Consider the following 21,191-nt stretch of genomic DNA (forward strand, 5'->3'; position numbering starts at 1 on the left):
CCCGCACAAGGTGCGATTGTGCCGTTTTATGTGAGTGGTAGTATCAGATAAATGGGGTGTCCTTTTCTTTCATGTACTATACAATCACATGGTCCAACACTGGGGAAACCACCCATTTCCTCAAGGCAGATCTACGCGTTTTTACTCTTAAGGTGTTGATATTTTTTTGCATCTACCATATGGTGGATTTAGGTTTATGTAGTATGTGCACTGTATTATGTAATGTCTCCATTAATACTTTTTTATTCATTTCTAATAAAATATGAAATTATTTTACTTGTGCCTTTAAAGTCCATGGAGTTTAAGTCCATTTATGATTCCATTGTATGGTCTTATGATATCTTTCTCCCTCGTGTAATGTCTTTTAACTGGTTGCCGACCACACACCACCTTTTTACTGTGGCTCCCCCAGGCAAACCGACGTAGGTCTATATTGGTCGCGCGTCTGCAGCTAGTGGGCAAGCGCGTGCTGCCTGCGGCACGCTCTCACCCCCGCTCGGCAGCAGGGAAGCCGATGCACGGGTCAGGCGGCTCCGATCGCCGCCTGACACCCGCGATCGCTCCCCGCTGAGAGAGAAGGACGGTCGGATGTTGTAAACACATCTGACCGTTTTCCCCCCTGGAATGGTCACAGAGCGCCTGTGATCCTTCTATATAGGATCACATGTCTCTGTGATCATTTCACAAGCCAGCCCCCCCCCCCCCCACAGTTAGAATCACTCCCCTAGGCTCACATTTAAAAATGTTTACAGGTTACCTGATTAGAGTTACAGAGGAGGAATTATTGCTCCCGCTCTAATGTTTGCAGCGATCATCGTTTACATATGCGGGCGCAGCCTACGTATGCGTTTGCTTTTGCGGGCGAGCACGAGGGGACAGGAGTGCTTTAACCTCTTCCGGACCCCCCGCCACCTTTTTATTGCGGCAGTGCGGCCCTCCTGCGCAAACCGACGTAGACTTACGTTGGTCGCGCGCCTGCAGCTAAGGGGCAAGCACGCAACGCCGGAGGGGCGCTCCCACCCCCACTTGGCAGCGGGGAAGCCGATGCACGGATCAGGCGGCTCTGATTGCCGCCTGACACCCGCGATCGTTCCCCACTGAGAGAGAAGAACTTTCGCTCTTCTCTCTGGAATGATCACAGAGCACCTGTGATCCTTCTATATAGGATCACATGTCTCTATGATCATCTCACAAGCCACACCCCCCACAGTTAGAAACACGCCCCTAGGTAAACATTTAACCCCTTGATCACCCACACTGTTAACCCCTTCCCTGCTAGTGTCATTATTACAGTGACACTGCACATGTATAGCACTGATTACTGTAGTAATGTCACTGGTACCCCCAAAAGTGTCAAAAATGTCAGTCAAGGGTCCGATCTGTCCGCCGCAATGTCACAGTCCCGCAAAAAATCGCAGATCGCCGCCATTACTAGTAAAAAAAAAAAACAATAAAAATGACATAAATCTTTCCCGTAGTTTGTGGACGCTTATTGCGATTTTTTATTTTACCAAAAATATGTAGCAGAAAACAAATTGGCCTAAAATGGTAAAAAAAAAAAAAAAAAAATTTTTTTTTTTTTTGGGAATGTTATATAGCAGAATGGGAAATATATATATACTGTATATATATATATATATATATATATATATATATATATATATATATATATATATATATATATTTTTTTTTTTTTTTTTTTCAGAATTGTCGCTCTTTTTTTTGTTTATAGCGCAAAAAAGTAAAAATTGCACAGGTGATCAAATACCACCAAAAGAAAGCTCTGTTTGAGGGGCAAAAAAAGGACATCAATTTTATTTGGGTACAGCGTCGCACGACTGCGCAATTGTCCATTAAATTAACGCAGTGCCGAAATCGCAAAAAATGGCCTGGTCATTAAGGGGGGCAAATCCTTCCGGTCCAGAAGTGGTCGATGAGTATATTCATGTAACTCCCTATAATTAGATGATATTCAAGCATTTTTATCGAATTGTCTTCTACTTACCGTGGTTTCAATCCTAACCCACCTTTTATCTGAATTTGTTTTTTTCAGAAGGGTTTCTAATAGGTATATAGTATATAGTTATAAAGTATATAGTATATACTATATAGGTATAGTATATACAGTGCATTGCAAAAGTATTCGGCCCCCTTGAACTTTTTAAACTTTTGCCACATTTCAGGCTTCAAACATAAAGATATAAAACTGTAATTTTTTTGTGAAGAATCAACAACAAGTGGGACACAATCATGAAGTGGAACGAAATTTATTGGATATTTCAAACTTTTTTAACGAGTAAAAAACTGAAAAATTGGGACGTGCAAAATTATTCAGCCCCCTTAAGTTAATACATTGTAGCGCCACCTTTTGCTGCGATTACAGCTGTAAGTGGCTTGGTGTATGTCTCTATCAGTTTTGCACATCGAGAGACTGAAATTTTTGCCCATTCCTCCTTGCAAAACAGCTCGAGCTCAGTGAGGTTGGATGGAGAGCGTTTGTGAACAGCAGTTTTCAGTTCTTTCCACAGATTCTCGATTGGATTCAGGTCTGGACTTTGACTTGGCCATTCTAACACCCCGATATGTTTATTTGTGAACCATTCCATTGTAGATTTTGCTTTATGTTTTGGATCATTGTCTTGTTGGAAGACAAATCTCCGTCCCAGTCTCAGGTCTTTTGCAGACTCCATCAGGTTTTCTTCCAGAATGGTCCTGTATTTGGCTCCATCCATCTTCCCATCAAATTTAACCATCTTCCCTGTCCCTGCTGAAGAAAAGCAGGCCCAAACCATGATGCTGCCACCACCATGTCTGACAGTGGGGATGGTGTGTTCAGGGTGATGAGCTGTGTTGCTTTTACGCCAAACATAACGTTTTGCATTGTTGCCAAAAAGTTTGATTTTGGTTTCATCTGACCAGAGCACCTTCTTCCACATGTTTGGTGTCTCCCAGGTGGCTTGTGGCAAAATTTAAACAACACTTTTTATGGATATCTTTAAGAAATGGCTTTCTTCTTGCCACTCTTCTATAAAGGGCAGATTTGTGCAGTATACGACTGATTGTTGTCCTATGGACAGAGTCTCCCACCTCAGCTGTAGATCTCTGCAGTTCATCCAGAGTGATCATGGGCCTCTTGGCTGCATCTCTGATCAGTCTTCTCCTTGTATGAGCTGAAAGTTTAGAGGGACGGCCAGGTCTTCGTAGATTTGCAGTGGTCTGATACTCCTTCCATTTCAATATTATCGCTTGCACAGTGCTCCTTGGGATGTTTAAAGCTTGGGAAATCTTTTTGTATCCAAATCCGGCTTTAAACTTCTCCACAACAGTATCTCGGACCTGCCTGGTGTGTTCCTTGTTCTTCATGATGCTCTCTGCGCTTTAAACGGACCTCTGAGACTATCACAGTGCAGGTGCATTTATACGGAGACTTGATTACACACAGGTGGATTCTATTTATCATCATTAGTCATTTAGGTCAACATTGGATCATTCAGAGATCCTCACTGAACTTCTGGAGAGAGTTTGCTGCACTGAAAGTAAAGGGGCTGAATAATTTTGCACGCCCAATTTTTCAGTTTTTTATTTGTTAAAAAAGTTTGAAATATCCAATAAATTTCGTTCCACTTCATGATTGTGTCCCACTTATTGTTGATTCTTCACAAAAAATTACAGTTTTATATCTTTATGTTTGAAGCCTGAAATGTGGCAAAAGGTCGCAAAGTTCAAGGGGGCGAATACTTTCGCAATGCACTGTAGTTATAAAGTATATAGTATATAGGTCTATATAGTTGTCCTGTAAAGGTTTCTACAGTAGGTTCAAGACCCCCCAGATCATGTAGAATGATCCTAGCCTAGATAAATATAACACGTGTTTTCTGCTCTCTGTGGTTTCATGCTTCGTTACATAACACATGAATTATAATTGTAAGATGCTTGCACCGTGTGGCGTTAGATCTGCCAAAAACGTGCATTGCGCAACCTGGCTCCCACTCCTCGTGAAGATCACAAAATATTATTGCAACATTTGTATTCCCCAAGCACTTAATCATTCTGTTATGACTCAACATTGTTTTATGTGGATGGGGGGGGGGGGTGATATAGTGAGTTTTGTAGTAACCATTATGTAACACACTTTCACATCTAAACAAGAGAGTCTTTTAGTGGATAATTACTCAAACGAAAAGTTTTTTAGTTCATATCACGTACCTGGTGGAGATCGAGCTTTAGAGGGGGCTTCTCTTGCACCTCCTGTCCAACACCCCTGGTAGAGATGACAGGCGGTGTGGGGCACAGAGTGGCACGAGGGCCGGTATAGCAGGTGGCGCCTTGACAGGAGACCGATGGCCGTGGATCACCGGATGAGCACCTGGAACTGGAAGTCCGTGATGCTGGATGAGGAGGCAGGAGTGAAGCCGAAACACAAGCCGAGGAGTCGTCAACAGCCTGGCAGGATCGTGAGATGGAAGGAGTGTCAGGATACAAGCCGAAGTCTGGCAGAGAGGTACAACATAGGCATAAGACAGGAGCAAGGTCAATCGCAGGCCGGGGTCACAGGTAGGCAGGTGGGAATCCAAAGGAGAGTCAAGGGCAAGCTGGGTCAGCACAGGTAAAGCAGAAGCAGCTCAGGGCACAGGAACAAGCTGAAAGCCCACTCAGCAATCTCCTCCTGTCACTGCTCAGCTTGGCGCCAATGTGTGTGCACGAACGCGCGTTCGCGCATGCGCACGTGCACACGCACATCTCTTCCTGTGCACCCAGTAATGTGCCTGGGCATGCACGCCAACGCCTGTTTGGGTCCAGCTGAACGTCTCTTACAGTTGCCGGGGGTCTACTGTTGCTGGGGGGGGGTATTTTGAGGCAGATGGTCCATTGTTGCTGGGGGGGGGGGTTATTGTTGCTGGTAGGTTCTTGCTGTTGGCTACAGGGGATCTATTTTACTGATTTTCTTATTATAATTAACAAATTTAATACAAATTACTTAGAACCAAAAATGTTACTTGGTTCTGTATTCTGTAAAAGGGGCAGTACTGGGAGGTGGGTAGGGGGTGGAATGAAGGAACGGCGCTCAGAGGTAGGTAGGGGTGGGGACAGAATAGGTGCAGGAACTCCTGAAAGGGGGAGTTCCTACACCTTTTCTCTGAGAAAAAAAAGCCCTGGATACAACCGTACATATGTGTGGACTTTATGGGCACATTATGAGACAGGTATACAAAAATATAAAATAAATATTTATTAATTCAAGTTTAAAATCAATAACACACTAAAATGGTGAGACTTGACCAAAAAGAAGGTCCAGATCACCAGACATGTATACAGAAGAACTTAACTAATGATTGTAAGACATGTACACAGTGAAAATACAATACATATCAAAAGTTGCGTGAGTATGAGAATACCGCTGTTCAAAGGTCAACGCGTTTCGCAGGTAGGCTTAATCAGGACCGTGTACAGACAGTTATATTCTTGAGATAAACAAAAAACAATATTAGTAATTATACATAATATAAAGTATATTTATGAGTAAGTGCATATGAATATGACTTTAATGGTAGACAAACCTCCTCCAAACAAACAAGGTCAACACAGGCCGCGACCGCCGCTTACCTCCTGCTGTGCGGCAGTTCCTCGGTCTCCTATTGCTCCAGGGCTGAGCTCTCTCACACAGCTCAGCCTCCGATCCACAGCCACTGACAGATCCCTCCTCTCCAGGGATGCCAGAGGAGAGATCGTCAGCTCCTCCTCCTCCCGCCCCTTCTCCTCCTCCTCCCGCCCTTCTCCTCGTGGTGAGCCTCCATACTAAGGTAAGTAAGCTCTCTCCTGCATCAAATGTAAGGGGGGTCTCTCATGTTAGGGGGGCTCTGTGTGGAGGGGCTCTGATGTAAGGGGGCTCTCTGGGGGGTCTCTGATGTAAGGGGGCTCTCTGGGGGGTCTCTGATGTAAGGGGAGCTCTGTGGGGGGGAGCTCTGATGTAAGGTGGCTCTGTGGGGGGGGGCTCTGATGTAAGGGGAGCTTTGTGTGGGGGTCTCTGATGTAAGGGGGGCTCTATGGGGGCTCTGAGGTAAGGGGGCTCTGTGTGGGAAGGGGGCTCTGATGTAAGAGGGGCTCTGTGTGGGGGGGCTCTGATGTAAGGGTGCTCTGTGTGGGGGGGCTCTGATGTAAGGGGAGCTCTGTGTGGAGGGGCTCTGTGTGGGGGTCTCTGATGTAAGGGGAGCTCTGTGCGGGGGGGGGATGATCTGATGTAAGGGGGGCTCTGTGTGGGGGGGTCTCTGATGTAAGGGGGGCTTTGTGTGGGGGGGTCTCTGATGTAAGGGGGGCTCTGTGTGGGGGGGTCTCTGTTATAAGGGGGCTCTGTGTTGGGGGGTCTATGATGTAAGGGGGGCGTCTGTGATGGTCTCTGATGTAAGGGGGGCTCTGTGGGGGGTCTCTGATGTAAGGGGGGGCTCTGTGGGGGGTCTATGATGTAAGGGGTCTTTGATGTAAGGGGGGGGCTCCGTGGGAGGTCTCTGATGTAAGGGGGGCTTCTGTGGGGGGTTTCTGACGTAAGGGGGGTCTCTAATGTAAGGAGGGCTAAGTTATTAGTGATCACAAAAAAGAAAAGTCAAAATTAAGTGCAAAAAAAAAAGTGCAAGAAAATGGCGCCACAGGATTAGCTCGCATAGGGCGCCTGAACACCTAAGGCCGGCCTTGAGAAGCGCAAGTTCGCTAACATCCACCAGCTCCGTGATGTTGTCATGGAGGAGTGGAAGAGGACTCCAGTGGAAACCTGTGAAGCTCTGGTGAACTCCATGCCCAAGAGGGTTAAGGCAGTGCTGGAAAATAATGGTGGCCACACAAAATATTGACACTTTGGGCCCAATTTAGACATTGTCACTTAGGGGTGTACTCACTTTTGTTGCCAGCGGTTTAGACATTAATGGCTGTGTGTTGAGTTATTTTGAGGGGACAGCAAATTTACACTGTTATACAAGCTGTACACTCACTACTTTACATTGTAGCAAAGTGTCATTTCTTCAGTGTTGTCACATGAAAAGATAGAATAAAATATTTACAAAAATGTGAGGGGTGTACTTACTTTTGTGAGATACTGTGTATATATATATATGAAAATAGTTTTACTTTACAGCATTTCTTCACACCTGCCTAAAACTTTTGCATAGTACTGTATAAATACATAAGTGGTTGGTATAGTGAACTTGGTGTTGAATTAATCACTCTCCAGTCATCACAGAGGACAAGGGAGCACTCTTTATGGTTGGAGAAAAAAAAAGAGATGTAATCTCCACATACAGAAAGTCTTCTTCACAGTAAGAGCTGTGAAAATATGGAGTAGACTTCCTCGAGAAGTAGTTCTGGCCAGCTCAGTAGACTGTTTTAAAGCTGAACTCCAGGAAATCAACTACTTTGTAAAAACTCCAGGCATACCATGAGTTAAGTTTAACGAGGGATCTTCCAACTCATAGACTTCTCTCAATCATTCACGTCAGACAGGTTTATTGTGCTCCATGAAGATACTGTAACTTCCAGAGCTCAGTGTGGTTCTCAGGTTCTTCAAGAGCAGAGTCACTGGAACTGCTCTGCCCACTCCTCCCCCTCCTGCCCATTTACAGAAGCCTTTGTAATATGTGAACTCATTCACAAAATACAAAGGCTTCTGTAAATGGGATAATAGAGGGGAAGGGTGGGCAAAACTGCTCTGTGTGCTTCTCCCCTCTTAGAGCAAACCTGCCACATATAAGTAAAAGGGAAAAGTACCAGGGGTGGCATGCACCTATTTGGACTTAACTCATATGGGTTGATTTTCTAAAACTAGAGAGTGCAAAATCTGGTGCAGCAGAACCCGATTGGTTGTCATGCACAGCTGCACCAGATTTTGCACTCTCCAGTTTTAGTTAATCAACCCCAAAGTGTGCCTGCAATTCCTGGAATTTAGATTTAAAAAAAGAGCTGGATGCATTCCTAAATGCACACAAAATTATTGGATACTAACATTCATTGGTATATACACTGCTCAGAAAAATGAAAGGAACACTTTTTCATCAGAGTATAGCATCAAGTCAATTAAACTCCTGGGATATTGATGTGGCCGGTTATGTAGCTGAGGGGGTTGTTAATCAGTTTCAGCTGCTTTGCTGTTAATGATCATAACACATTCCCCAGTTCATACCAGTATAGATCCTAATGTATTACCCAGTCCATACCAGTATAGATCCTAACACATTACCCAGTCAATACCAGTATAGATCCTAACACATTCCCTAGTCCATACCAGTATAGATCCTAACGTATTACCCAGTCCATACCAGTATAGGTCCTAACGTATTACCCAGTCCATACCAGTATAGATCCTAACACATTACCCAGTCAATACCAGTATAGATCCTAACACATTACCCAGTCTATACCAGTTTAGATGCTAACACATTCCCCAGTCCATACCAGTATAGATCCTAACACATTCCCCAGTCCATACCAGTATAGCTCCTAAAACATTACCCAGTCTATACCAGTATAGATGCTAACACATTACCCAGTCCATACCAGTTTAGATCCTAACACATTCCCCAGTCCATACCAGTATAGCTCCTAAAACATTACCCAGTCTATACCAGTATAGATGCTAACACATTACCCAGTCCATACCAGTTTAGATCCTAACACATTCCCCAGTCCATACATGTATAAATCCTAACACATTACCCAGTCCATACCAGTATAGATCCTAAAACATTACCCAGTCTATACCAGTATAGATGCTAAAACATTACCCAGTCCATACCAGTATAGATCCTAACACATTCCCCAGTCCATACTAGTATAGGTCCTAACACATTCCCCAGTCCATACCAGTATAGATCCTAACACATTACCCAGTCCATACCAGTAGAGATCCTAACACATTACCCAGTCCATACCAGTATAGATCCTAACACATTCCCCAGTCCATACCAGTATAGGTCCTAACACATTCCCCAGTCCATACCAGTATAGGTCCTAACACATTACCCAGTCCATACCAGTATAGATCCTAACACATTACCCAGTCCATACCAGTATAGATCCTAACACATTCCCCAGTCTATACCAGTATAGGTCCTAACCCATTCCCCAGTCCATACCAGTATAGATCCTAACACATTACCCAGTCCATACCAGTATAGATCCTAACACATTCCCCAGTCCATACCAGTATAGGTCCTAACACATTACCCAGTCCATACAAGTATAGATCCTAACACATTACCAAGTCCATACCAGTATAGATCCTAACACATTACCCAGTCCATACAAGTATAGATCCTAACACATTACCAAGTCCATACCAGTATAGATCCAAACACACAAAAAAAAATCACACGAGCAGCCTAAAAACAACATCAAATGAGGATATAGCAGTGGCGTCGGCAGGGGGGGGCTGACCGGGGCTATAGCCCCGAGTGTGCCCGCAAAAGGCCCCGGGTCTCCTGTTGCTTATATAAAATGATTAGCCCCGAGTCCCAAAGCCTGGAACTCGGGGATAAATATCTCAGCAGTCCATCCACCATCCAGTGATTGGAGGGCAAGCCGGGGGCGCAGGACTCCGGCAATGATGAGAGTGAGTGGAGCTGTCAAAATGATGTCGGGGTGGGCGGGGCCGCACGCCCGGCGTCAGCATAAGGAGCGGTAAAATCTGACACCCAATTCCGCAGGAGGAGTGCCGAGGACTGTATAGCCCCTGGGACCGCCCCTCTCCGTTCTGCAGTTCAGTTAGGGAGAGGGGCGGTGCATGCTTCCTGGACACTTGGGCGGGCTTAAACCCTCTAGGTCCGCCCTCAGTGTGCACTGCTGTCTGTCCTCTGATACACACCAGGTAAGAAGATGAGGGAGGATAATATTTTCACAGGTGTGCTGGATGGGGGGGGGTTTGGAGGCATAGGTGGGTGTGCTGGATGGGGGGTGATTGGAGGCACAGGTGGGTGTGCTGGATGGGGGGTGATTGGAGGCACAGGTGGGTGTGCTGGGTGGGGGGGGAGGGGGTGATTGGAGGCATAGGTGGGTGTGCTGGATGGGGGGGGGGTGATTGGAAGCATAGGTGGGTGTGCTGGATTGGGGGGGGGGGGGTGATTGGAGGCATAGGTGGGTGTGCTGGATGGGGGGTTTGGAGGCATAGGTGGGTGTGCTGGATGGGGGGGGGGGGTGATTGGAAGCATAGGTGGGTGTGCTGGATGGGGGGGGGGGGGTGATTGGAAGCATAGGTGGGAGTGCTGGATTGGGGGGGGGGGGGTGATTGGAGGCATAGGTGGGTGTGCTGGATTGGGGGGGGTGATTGGAGGCATAGGTGGGTGTGCTGGATTGGGGGGGGTGATTGGAGGCATAGGTGGGTGTGCTGGATGGGGGGGGGGGTTTGGAGGCATAGGTGGGTGTGCTGGATGGGGGGTTTGGAGGCATAGGTGGGTGTGCTGGATGGGGGGTGATTGGAGGCACAGGTGGGTGTGCTGGGTGGGGGGGGAGGGGGTGATTGGAGGCATAGGTGGGTGTGCTGGATTGGGGGGGGGGTGATTGGAGGCATAGGTGGGTGTGCTGGATGGGGGGTGATTGGAGGCATAGGTGGGTGTGCTGGATTGGGGGGGGGGGTGATTGGAGGCATAGGTGGGTGTGCTGGATGGGGGGGGGGGTTTGGAGGCATAGGTGGGTGTGCTGGATGGGGGGTGATTGGAGGCACAGGTGGGTGTGCTGGGTGGGGGGGAGGGGGTGATTGGAGGCATAGGTGGGTGTGCTGGATTGGGGGGGGGGGGTGATTGGAGGCATAGGTGGGTGTGCTGGATGGGGGGTGATTGGAGGCATAGGTGGGTGTGCTGGATTGGGGGGGGTGATTGGAGGCATAGGTGGGTGTGCTGGATGGGGGGGGGGGGTGATTGGAGGCATAGGTGGGTGTGCTGGATGGGGGGGTGATTGGAGGCATAGGTGGGTGTGCTGGATGGGGGGTGATTGGAGGCATAGGTGGGTGTGCTGGATGGGGGGTGATTGGAGGCATAGGTGGGTGTGCTGGATGGGGGGGAGGCCCTCCACCTGATCCCTGTTCTCCTCTCCTCTTCTCTCCTCCTGACCCCCTGTTCTCCTCTTCTCTCCTCCTGACCCCCTGTTCTCCTCTTCTCTCCTCCTGACCCCCTGTTCTCCTCTTCTCTCCTCCCCTCTCCTCCTGACCCCCTGTTCTCCTCTCCTCTCCTCCTGACCCCCTGTTCTCCTCTCCTCTTCTCTCCTCTCCTCTCCACCTGACCCCTGTTCTCTCCTCTCCACCTGACCCTCTGTTCTCTCCTCTCCACCTGACCCCCTGTTCTCTCCTCTCCACCTGACCCCCTGTTCTCCTCTCCACTCCTCCTGACCCCCTGTTCTCCTCTTCTCTCCTCCTGACCCCCTGTTCTCCTCTTCTCTCCTCCTGACCCCCTGTTCTCCTCTTCTCTCCTCCTGACCCCCTGTTCTCCTCTTCTCTCCTCCTGACCCCCTGTTCTTCTCTTCTCTCCTCCTGATCCCCTGTTCTCCTCCTGTTCTCTCCTCCTGACCCCCTGTTCTCCTCTCCTCATCTCCTCTCCTCCTGACCCCTGTTCTCCTCTCCTCTCCACCTGATCCCTGTTCTCCTCTCCACCTGACTCCCTGTTCTCCTCTTCTCTCCTCCTGACCCCCTGTTCTCCTCTTCTCTCCTCCTGACCCCCTGTTCTCCTCCTCTTCTCTCCTCCTGACCCCCTGTTCTCTCCTCCTGACCCCCTGTTCTCCTCTCCTCTCCTCCTGACCCCCTGTTCTCCTCTTCTCTTCTCTCCTCTCCACCTGACCCCCTGTTCCCCTCTCCTCTCCACCTGACCCCCTGTTCCCCTCTCCTCTTGACCCCCTGTTCTCCTCTCCTCTTGACCCCCTGTTCTCCTCTCCTCTTGACCCCCTGTTCTCCTCTCCTCTTGACCCCCTGTTCTCCTCTCCACCTGACTCCCTGTTCTCCTCTTCTCTCCTCCTGACCCCCTGTTCTCCTCTTCTATCCTCCTGACCCCCTGTTCTCCTCTTCTCTCCTCCTGATCCCCTGTTCTCCTCCTCTTCTCTCCTCCTGACCCCCTGTTCTCCTCTCCTCATCTCCTCTCCTCCTGACCCCCTGTTCTCCTCTTCTCTTCTCTCCTCTCCACCTGACCCCCTGTTCCCCTCTCCTCTCCACCTGACCCCCTGTTCCCCTCTCCTCTTGACCCCCTGTTCTCCTCTCCTCTTGACCCCCTGTTCTCCTCTCCTCTTGACCCCCTGTTCTCCTCTCCTCCTGACCCACTGTTCTCCTCTCCTCTTGACCCCCTGTTCCCCTCTCCACCTGACCCCCTGTTCCCCTCTCCTCTTGACCCCCTGTTCTCCTCTCCTCTTGACCCCCTGTTCTCCTCTCCTCTTGACCCCCTGTTCTCCTCTCCTCTTGACCCCCTGTTCTCCTCTCCTCCTGACCCACTGTTCTCCTCTCCTGCTGACCCCTGTTATCCTCTCCTCTTCTCTCCTCCTGACCCCCTGTTCTCCTCTCCTCTTCTTCTCTCCTCCTGACCCCCTGTTCTCCTCTCCTCTTCTCTCCTCCTGACCCCCTGTTCTTCTCTCCTCTTAACCCCCGGTGCTCCTCTCCTCCTGACCCCCTGTGCTCCTCTCCTCTGTTCTCTCCTCTCCTCTCCACCTGACCCCTGTTCTCTCCTCTCCACCTGACCCCCTGTTCTCCTCTCCACTCCTCCTGACCCCCTGTTCTCCTCTCCACTCCTCCTGACCCCCTGTTCTCCTCTTCTCTCCTCCTGACCCCCTGTTCTTCTCTTCTCTCCTCCTGATCCCCTGTTCTCCTCCTCTTCTCTCCTCCTGACCCCCTGTTCTCTCCTCCTGACCCCCTGTTCTCTCCTCCTGACTCCCTGTTCTCTCCTCCTGACCCCCTGTTCTCCTCTCCTCATCTCCTCTCCTCCTGACCCCTGTTCTCCTCTCCTCTTCTCTCCTCTCCTCTCCACCTGATCCCTGTTCTCCTCTCCTCCTGACCCCCTGTTCTCCTCTTCTCTCCTCCTGATCCCCTGTTCTCCTCCTCTTCTCTCCTCCTGATCCCCTGTTCTCCTCCTCTTCTCTCCTCCTGATCCCCTGTTCTCCTCCTCTTCTCTCCTCCTGATCCCCTGTTCTCCTCCTCTTCTCTCCTCCTGACCCCCTGTTCTCTCCTCCTGACCCCCTGTTCTCCTCTCCTCATCTCCTCTCCTCCTGACCCCCTGTTCTCCTCTTCTCTTCTCTCCTCTCCACCTGACCCCCTGTTCCCCTCTCCACCTGACCCCCTGTTCCCCTCTCCTCTTGACCCCCTGTTCCCCTCTCCTCTTGACCCCCTGTTCTCCTCTCCTCTTGACCCCCTGTTCTCCTCCCCTCTTGACCCCCTGTTCTCCTCTCCTCTTGACCCCCTGTTCTCCTCTCCTCTTGACCCCCTGTTCTCCTCTCCTCTTGACCCCCTGTTCTCCTCTCCTCTTGACCCCCTGTTCTCCTCTCCTCCTGACCCACTGTTCTCCTCTGTTCTCCTCTCCTCCTGACCCACTGTTCTCCTCTGTTCTCCTCTCCTCTTGACCCCCTGTTCTCCTCTTCTCTCCTCCTGATCCCCTGTTCTCCTCCTCTTCTCTCCTCCTGACCCCCTGTTCTCCTCTCCTCATCTCCTCTCCTCCTGACCCCCTGTTCTCCTCTTCTCTTCTCTCCTCTCCACCTGACCCCCTGTTCCCCTCTCCTCTCCACCTGACCCCCTGTTCCCCTCTCCTCTTGACCCCCTGTTCTCCTCTCCTCTTGACCCCCTGTTCTCCTCTCCTCTTGACCCCCTGTTCTCCTCTCCTCCTGACCCACTGTTCTCCTCTCCTCTTGACCCCCTGTTCCCCTCTCCACCTGACCCCCTGTTCCCCTCTCCTCTTGACCCCCTGTTCTCCTCTCCTCTTGACCCCCTGTTCTCCTCTCCTCTTGACCCCCTGTTCTCCTCTCCTCTTGACCCCCTGTTCTCCTCTCCTCCTGACCCACTGTTCTCCTCTCCTCCTGACCCCTGTTCTCCTCTCCTCTTCTCTCCTCCTGACCCCCTGTTCTCCTCTCCTCTTCTTCTCTCCTCCTGACCCCCTGTTCTCCTCTCCTCTTCTCTCCTCCTGACCCCCTGTTCTTCTCTCCTCTTGACCCCCTGTGCTCCTCTCCTCCTGACCCCCTGTGCTCCTCTCCTCTGTTCTCTCCTCTCCTCTCCACCTGACCCCTGTTCTCTCCTCTCCACCTGACCCCCTGTTCTCCTCTCTCCACTCCTCCTGACCCCCTGTTCTCCTCTCCACTCCTCCTGACCCCCTGTTCTCCTCTTCTCTCCTCCTGACCCCCTGTTCTTCTCTTCTCTCCTCCTGATCCCCTGTTCTCCTCCTCTTCTCTCCTCCTGACCCCCTGTTCTCTCCTCCTGACCCCCTGTTCTCTCCTCCTGACTCCCTGTTCTCTCCTCCTGACCCCCTGTTCTCCTCTCCTCATCTCCTCTCCTCCTGACCCCTGTTCTCCTCTCCTCTTCTCTCCTCTCCTCTCCACCTGATCCCTGTTCTCCTCTCCTCCTGACCCCCTGTTCTCCTCTTCTCTCCTCCTGATCCCCTGTTCTCCTCCTCTTCTCTCCTCCTGATCCCCTGTTCTCCTCCTCTTCTCTCCTCCTGATCCCCTGTTCTCCTCCTCTTCTCTCCTCCTGATCCCCTGTTCTCCTCCTCTTCTCTCCTCCTGACCCCCTGTTCTCTCCTCCTGACCCCCTGTTCTCCTCTCCTCATCTCCTCTCCTCCTGACCCCCTGTTCTCCTCTTCTCTTCTCTCCTCTCCACCTGACCCCCTGTTCCCCTCTCCACCTGACCCCCTGTTCCCCTCTCCTCTTGACCCCCTGTTCCCCTCTCCTCTTGACCCCCTGTTCTCCTCTCCTCTTGACCCCCTGTTCTCCTCTCCTCTTGACCCCCTGTTCTCCTCTCCTCTTGACCCCCTGTTCTCCTCTCCTCTTGACCCCCTGTTCTCCTCTCCTCTTGACCCCCTGTTCTCCTCTCCTCTTGACCCCCTGTTCTCCTCTCCTCCTGACCCACTGTTCTCCTCTGTTCTCCTCTCCTCCTGACCCCTGTTCTCCTCTCCTCTTCTCTCCTCCTGACCCCCTGTTCTCCTCTCCTCTTCTTCTCTCCTCCTGACCCCCTGTTCTCCTCTCCTCTTCTTCTCTCCTCCTGACCCCCTGTTCTCCTCTCCTCTTCTTCTCTCCTCCTGACCCCCTGTTCTCCTCTCCTCTTCTTCTCTCCTCCTGACCCCCTGTTCTCCTCTCCTCTCCTCTTCTTCTCTCCTGCTGACCCCCTGTTCTCCTCTCCTCTTCTTCTCTCCTCCTGACCACCTGTTCTCCTCTCCTCTTGACCCCCTGTGCTCCTCTCCTCTCCTCCTGACACCCTGTGCTCCTCTCCTCTGTTCTCTCCTCTCCTGACCCCCTGTACTCCGCTCCATAGCACCCCATGACTGACCCTTGACTGAGGGGGGCGTTGGGTGGAGGTCATTTTTAAATGTAGGAGGAGCTTGGGCGGGACTTTAAAATGTGGGAGGGGTTATCAAATTTATCTTCGGGCTGAAGCCCCTGGTCTTTTTCCCACCTAGCAACGCCCCAGGGATATAGTATGCAACCGGTCAAAATTAAGAGGTTTGTATACCAATGCCAGAAGCCTGGCCAACAAGATGGGAGAGCTGGAGCTACTGATGTTTGAGGAGGACTTAGATTTTGTGGGTATAACAGAGACTTGGTTCGACAACTCCCATGACTGGATGGCGACTATTCGGGGGTATTCCCTTTATCGTAGAGATAGAGAAGGTAAAAAAGGGGGAGGGGTATGTCTGTATATTAAGAACAGTGTACAGGTAAATATGAGGGATGATATTAATAATGGAGCTATGGACGAGGCAGAATCCCTATGGGTAGAACTTAAAGGGGAAGGCACTATAGGGAGGGTAATATTGGGCGTATGTTATAGGCCCCCCAACAAGAGGGAGGAGGGGGAGGCGGACCTTCTTTTACGGATAGGATTGGCAGCAAGGATGGGAAATGTCATTATAATGGGGGACTTTAATTATCCGGATATAGACTGGGCAGAAGGAACCGCACATTCAGCCAAGGCTCGGCAGTTCCTAAATGTTTTGCAGGACAATTTCATGGGTCAGATGGTGAATGCACCGACAAGAAACAATGCGGTACTTGACCTACTGATTACCAACAATACAGACCTGCTCACGGATATAGAAATACGGGACAACTTGGGAAACCGTGACGATAGGTCAATTAGTTTCAGTATTAATCATAGTAATAGTAAACACAAGGGCAATATAAGGACACTGAATTTCAAAAAAGCCAATTTCCCAAAACTGCGCTCTCTGCTAGAAAATATCATATGGGATAGAACCCTGGGAACAAAGAACACGGAGGAAAAATGGGAGTGCTTCAAGAGCATACTAAACAAAGGGATTGACCAGTGCATTCCAAAGGGAAATAAATTTAAAAGAGCAAAACTAAACCCTGGGTGGCTAAACTCCAACATAAAAATGCATATTAATACTAAAAGAAAGGCCTTCAAAAAATACAAGACTGAGGGGTCATTGGCAGCATTCAAGCATTACAAAGAGTGTAATAAGAAATGTAAAGATGAAATCAGGGCGGCTAGAATAGAACACGAGAGACATATAGCAGAAGAAAGTAAAAAGAACCCCAAAAACAGTAAGAAAGCGAGGCCAGAACACATTGGCCCCATAAAAGACGACAAAGGAAATCTGGCCACAGAGGACAGAAAGAAGGCGAAAGTGTTAACTAATTTCTTCTCTTCAGTCTTCACAAAAGAATTGGGGGGCTACACGAACCCAGCTTGTAGGGCCAAACTAAATAATACACCTCAGGAAATACCCCCATGGCTAACAGAAGATAGACTTAGAACTAAACTAGAGAAACTTAACATAAATAAATCACCGGGACTGGATGGCTTGCACCCGAGGGTTCTTAAAGAACTCAGCCAGGTGATTGCCAGACCATTATTCTTGATCTTTAAGGATAGTTTACAGATGGGTATGGTGCCAGCTGATTGGAAAAAAGCCAACGTGGTACCAATATTTAAAAAGGGGCAAAGGTGTATCCCGGGTAACTATAGGCCGGTCAGCCTAACATCAGTAGTCTGCAAGATTTTGGAGGGGATATTAAGGGACCACATACAAGACTTTAGTAATGAAAACGGTATTATAAGTAGTAATCAGCATGGATTCATGAAAAATCGTTCTTGCCAAACCAATCTATTAACCTTCTACGATGAAGTGAGCTGCCACCTAGATAAAGGTAAGCCTGTGGATGTGGTGTATCTGGACTTTGCAAAGGCCTTTGACACCGTTCCCCACAAACGCTTACTGTACAAACTAAGGAAGGTAGGTATGGACCATAAGGTGAGTACCTGGATAGAGAACTGGCTCCAGGGGAGAGTCCAGAAGGTGGTTATTAATGGGGAGTATGCAGATTGGGCGGGTGTGGAAAGTGGGGTCCCCCAAGGTTCTGTCCTGAAACCAATCCTGTTTAATTTATTCATAAATGATCTAGAGGAGGGGATATCTAGTACAATCTCAGTATTTGCGGATGATACTAAAATAAGCAGGCCAATATCTTCTATGCAGGATGTGGAAACCTTACAAGCGGACCTGAACAAAATAACGGGGTGGGCAACTACATGGCAGATGAGGTTTAATGTTGAAAAATGTAAAGTAATGCACTTAGGTGCCAGAAACACGAAAGCAAGCTACTCACTAGGGGGGGGAACCTCTGGGTGAGTCTAGGATGGAAAAGGACCGGGGGGTACTGGTAGACAACAGGCTTGGCAGTGGCATGCAATGCCAAGCCGCCGCAAGCAAAGCCAACAGAATACTGGGATGTATAAAAAAGGGGATTCACTCCAGAAATAAAGAGATTATTCTCCCGCTCTACAAGACTCTGGTCCGGCCACATCTGGAGTATGCTGTCCAGTTCTGGGCACCGGTCCTCAGGAAGGATGTGCTGGAACTGGAAAGAGTCCAGAGAAGGGCAACAAAAATAATTAGGGGAATGGAGGACATCAGCTATGAGGAAAGACTACAAGCACTGAACTTATTCTCTCTGGATAAGAGACGATTGAGGGGGGATATGATATCAATGTATAAATACTGTACTGGCAACCCTAGCATAAGGAACAAACTATTCAGAGAAAGGAGATACAATAAGACACGTGGCCACTCACTAAAACTAGAGGAAAGGCGGTTTAACCTTAAAATACGCAGGGGGTTCTTCACTGTCAGAGCAGTAAGGATGTGGAATTCTCTTCCACAGGCAGTGGTGTATGCGGGGAGCATCGATAGTTTCAAAAGACTATTAGATGGGCACCTTAAAGACCACAACATACAGGGGTATACAATGTACAACATACAGGGGTATACAATGTACAACATACAGGGGTATACAATGTACAACATACAGGGGTATACAATGTACAACATACAGGGGTATACAATGTACAACATACAGGGGTATACAATGTACAACATACAGGGGTATACAATGTACAACATACAGGGGTATACAATGTACAACATACAGGGGTATACAATGTACAACATACAGGGGTATACAATGTACAACATACAGGGGTATACAATGTATAACATACAGGGGTATACAATGTACAACATACAGGGGTATACAATGTACATCATACAGGGGTATACAATGTACAACATACAGGGATATACAATGTACAACATACAGGGATATACAATGTACAACATACAGGGGTATACAATGTACAACATACAGGGGTATACAATGTACAACATACAGGGATATACAATGTACAACATACAGGGATATACAATGTACAACATACAGGGGTATACAATGTACAACATACAGGGGTATACAATGTACAACATACAGGGGTATACAATGTACAACATACAGGGATATACAATGTACAACATACAGGGGTATACAATGTACAACATACAGGTTGAACTGGATGGACTGATGTCTTTTTTCAACCTCACAAACTATGTAATTACCCAGTCCATACCAGTATAGCTATCCAGCATGATATGTTCCCCATTGAGATTTGATGTGTTTTCTAAGTTTTCCTTTCATTTTTTTGAGCAGTGTATAACACCGGGGTTTGTTGATCCAGGGAATATCTAAAATCTAGGGGTGCCTGCAGAGATTACCGGCGACATCCTACCTATAGAATCCTGACACCCTGTTACACAGGGATGGGTTAAATACAGGTTATGTTTTGCATTAGGCCCGGTTCACGTTCGATGCGGTGCGAATTCATAGCAAATTTGCACCACATCAAAATCGCAACCTGTTCATGCAAACTGATTGTGAGGTGAATGTTAAGTTAATGAAAACGAAACCCTGAATGCATGCAACGCTTTTAAAAACCGCACTGTGGCCACCCCGGGCGTGTGAACCGACTCCATTGAAAGCCGGTCACATTCACACGTGAATGCGCATCCAATTCGCATCGATGTAAACCCAGCCTTACCTTCCAGCTAAATGCTCTGTCCTCAGGATCTCACCCCGTATCTGTTTTCATCATCTCAGATCTCAGATCCTCGGTGTAAATTCTAGGTCCTCCCACCCCTTTCAACCGCCACAGCAAGCACTGAAAAAAGTGGTGTAGTAGTCAGTAAATAAAAAAATAGCTGTAGTAGCAATATTAACCTCTTCCTGTCCATGCTATAGCTGAAAGACGGTTACAGCGCGGACCTTCCTAGTATATTGCCGGGAGGGCATCCATGCACATCCTCCCGTGCATGAGCTGCCTGTGCGCTCCCTGCGGGGCGCATGCAGCTCGCTCTGTGATCAGTGAATCCATGAAACTCAGCTGATCACAAATGGGAGTAAGGGGCCGATCCTGGCCCCTTACCACATAAACAGCTGTCAGCCAATGACAGCTGATTCATGTGATGTAAACAGCAGCTGGCGATCAGCTGTTTTTTTGTCAGTGTGAGGAGAAAAAAATGCCGATCGCCGCCGCTGCTGTCAGAGGGACATCAGTCCTGAAGAGGAGAGGGTCATCTGTGCCCACCAGCGCTATCTACCAGTGCCCACCAGCACCACATACCAGTGCCACCAGCCAGTGCCCATCAGTGCCCACCAGTGCCCCATCATGAGTGCTGCCCATAAGTGTAATCTACCAGTGCCTATCATTGACCATCAGTTGCACCTATGAGTGCCCATCAATGCCACCTATTAGTGCCCATCAGTGCCCATGAGTGCCGCCTATTTTGCCCTTCTGTGCCACCTACCAGTGCCCTTCAGTGCCACCTTTTAGCTCCACCAATCAGTGCCCATTGGTGCCACCCATCAGTGCCCACCAGCGCCACCTTATCAGTGCCCATCAGTGTCGCCTATCAGTGCCCATCAGTGCAGCCTATCAGTGCCCATCAGTGGAGCCTATTAGTGCCCATTAGTGAAGCCTATCAGTGCCCATCAGTGGAGCCTATCACTGCCAATCAGTGAAGCCTATCAGTGCCCATCAGTGTCACCTATCCGTGCCCATCAGTGGAGCCTATCACTGCCCATCAGTGTCACCTATCACTGCCCATCAGTGGAGCCTATCACTGCCCATCAGTGTCACCTATCACTGCCCATCAGTGGAGCCTATCAGTGCCCATTCGTTTTCATCCATTTTTCATCCATTTTTCATCCGTTGTCATCCGTTTTTCATCTGTTGTCATCTGTTTTTCATCCGTTGTCATCTGTTTTTCATCCGTTTTCATCTGTTGTCATCTGTTTTTCATCTGTTTTCATCCGTTGTCATCCGTTTTTCATCCGTTTTCATCTGTTGTCATCCGTTGTCATCCGTTTTTCATCTGTTTTCATCTGTTGTCATCCGTTTTTCATCTGTTTTCATCTGTTGTCATCCGTTTTTCATCTGTTTTCATCCGTTGTCATCCGTTGTCATCCGTTTTTCATCCGTTTTCATCTGTTGTCATCCGTTGTCATCCGTTTTTCATCTGTTTTCATCCGTTGTCATCCGTTTTTCATCCGTTTTCATCCGTTGTTATCCGTTTTCACCCGTTTTTCGTCCGATCCGTTTTTTTGATGGATGAAAAATAGGGCATTCATCCGTTCAAAAAAACAGACATTGACGGAAGCGGATGAAAATGGATGTTAACTGATGATCATCTGTT

The sequence above is a fragment of the Pelophylax lessonae genome (assembly GCF_965119305.1).
Source record: "Pelophylax lessonae genome assembly, chromosome: 1".
In the NCBI taxonomy this organism is placed as follows: Eukaryota; Metazoa; Chordata; class Amphibia; order Anura; family Ranidae; genus Pelophylax; species Pelophylax lessonae.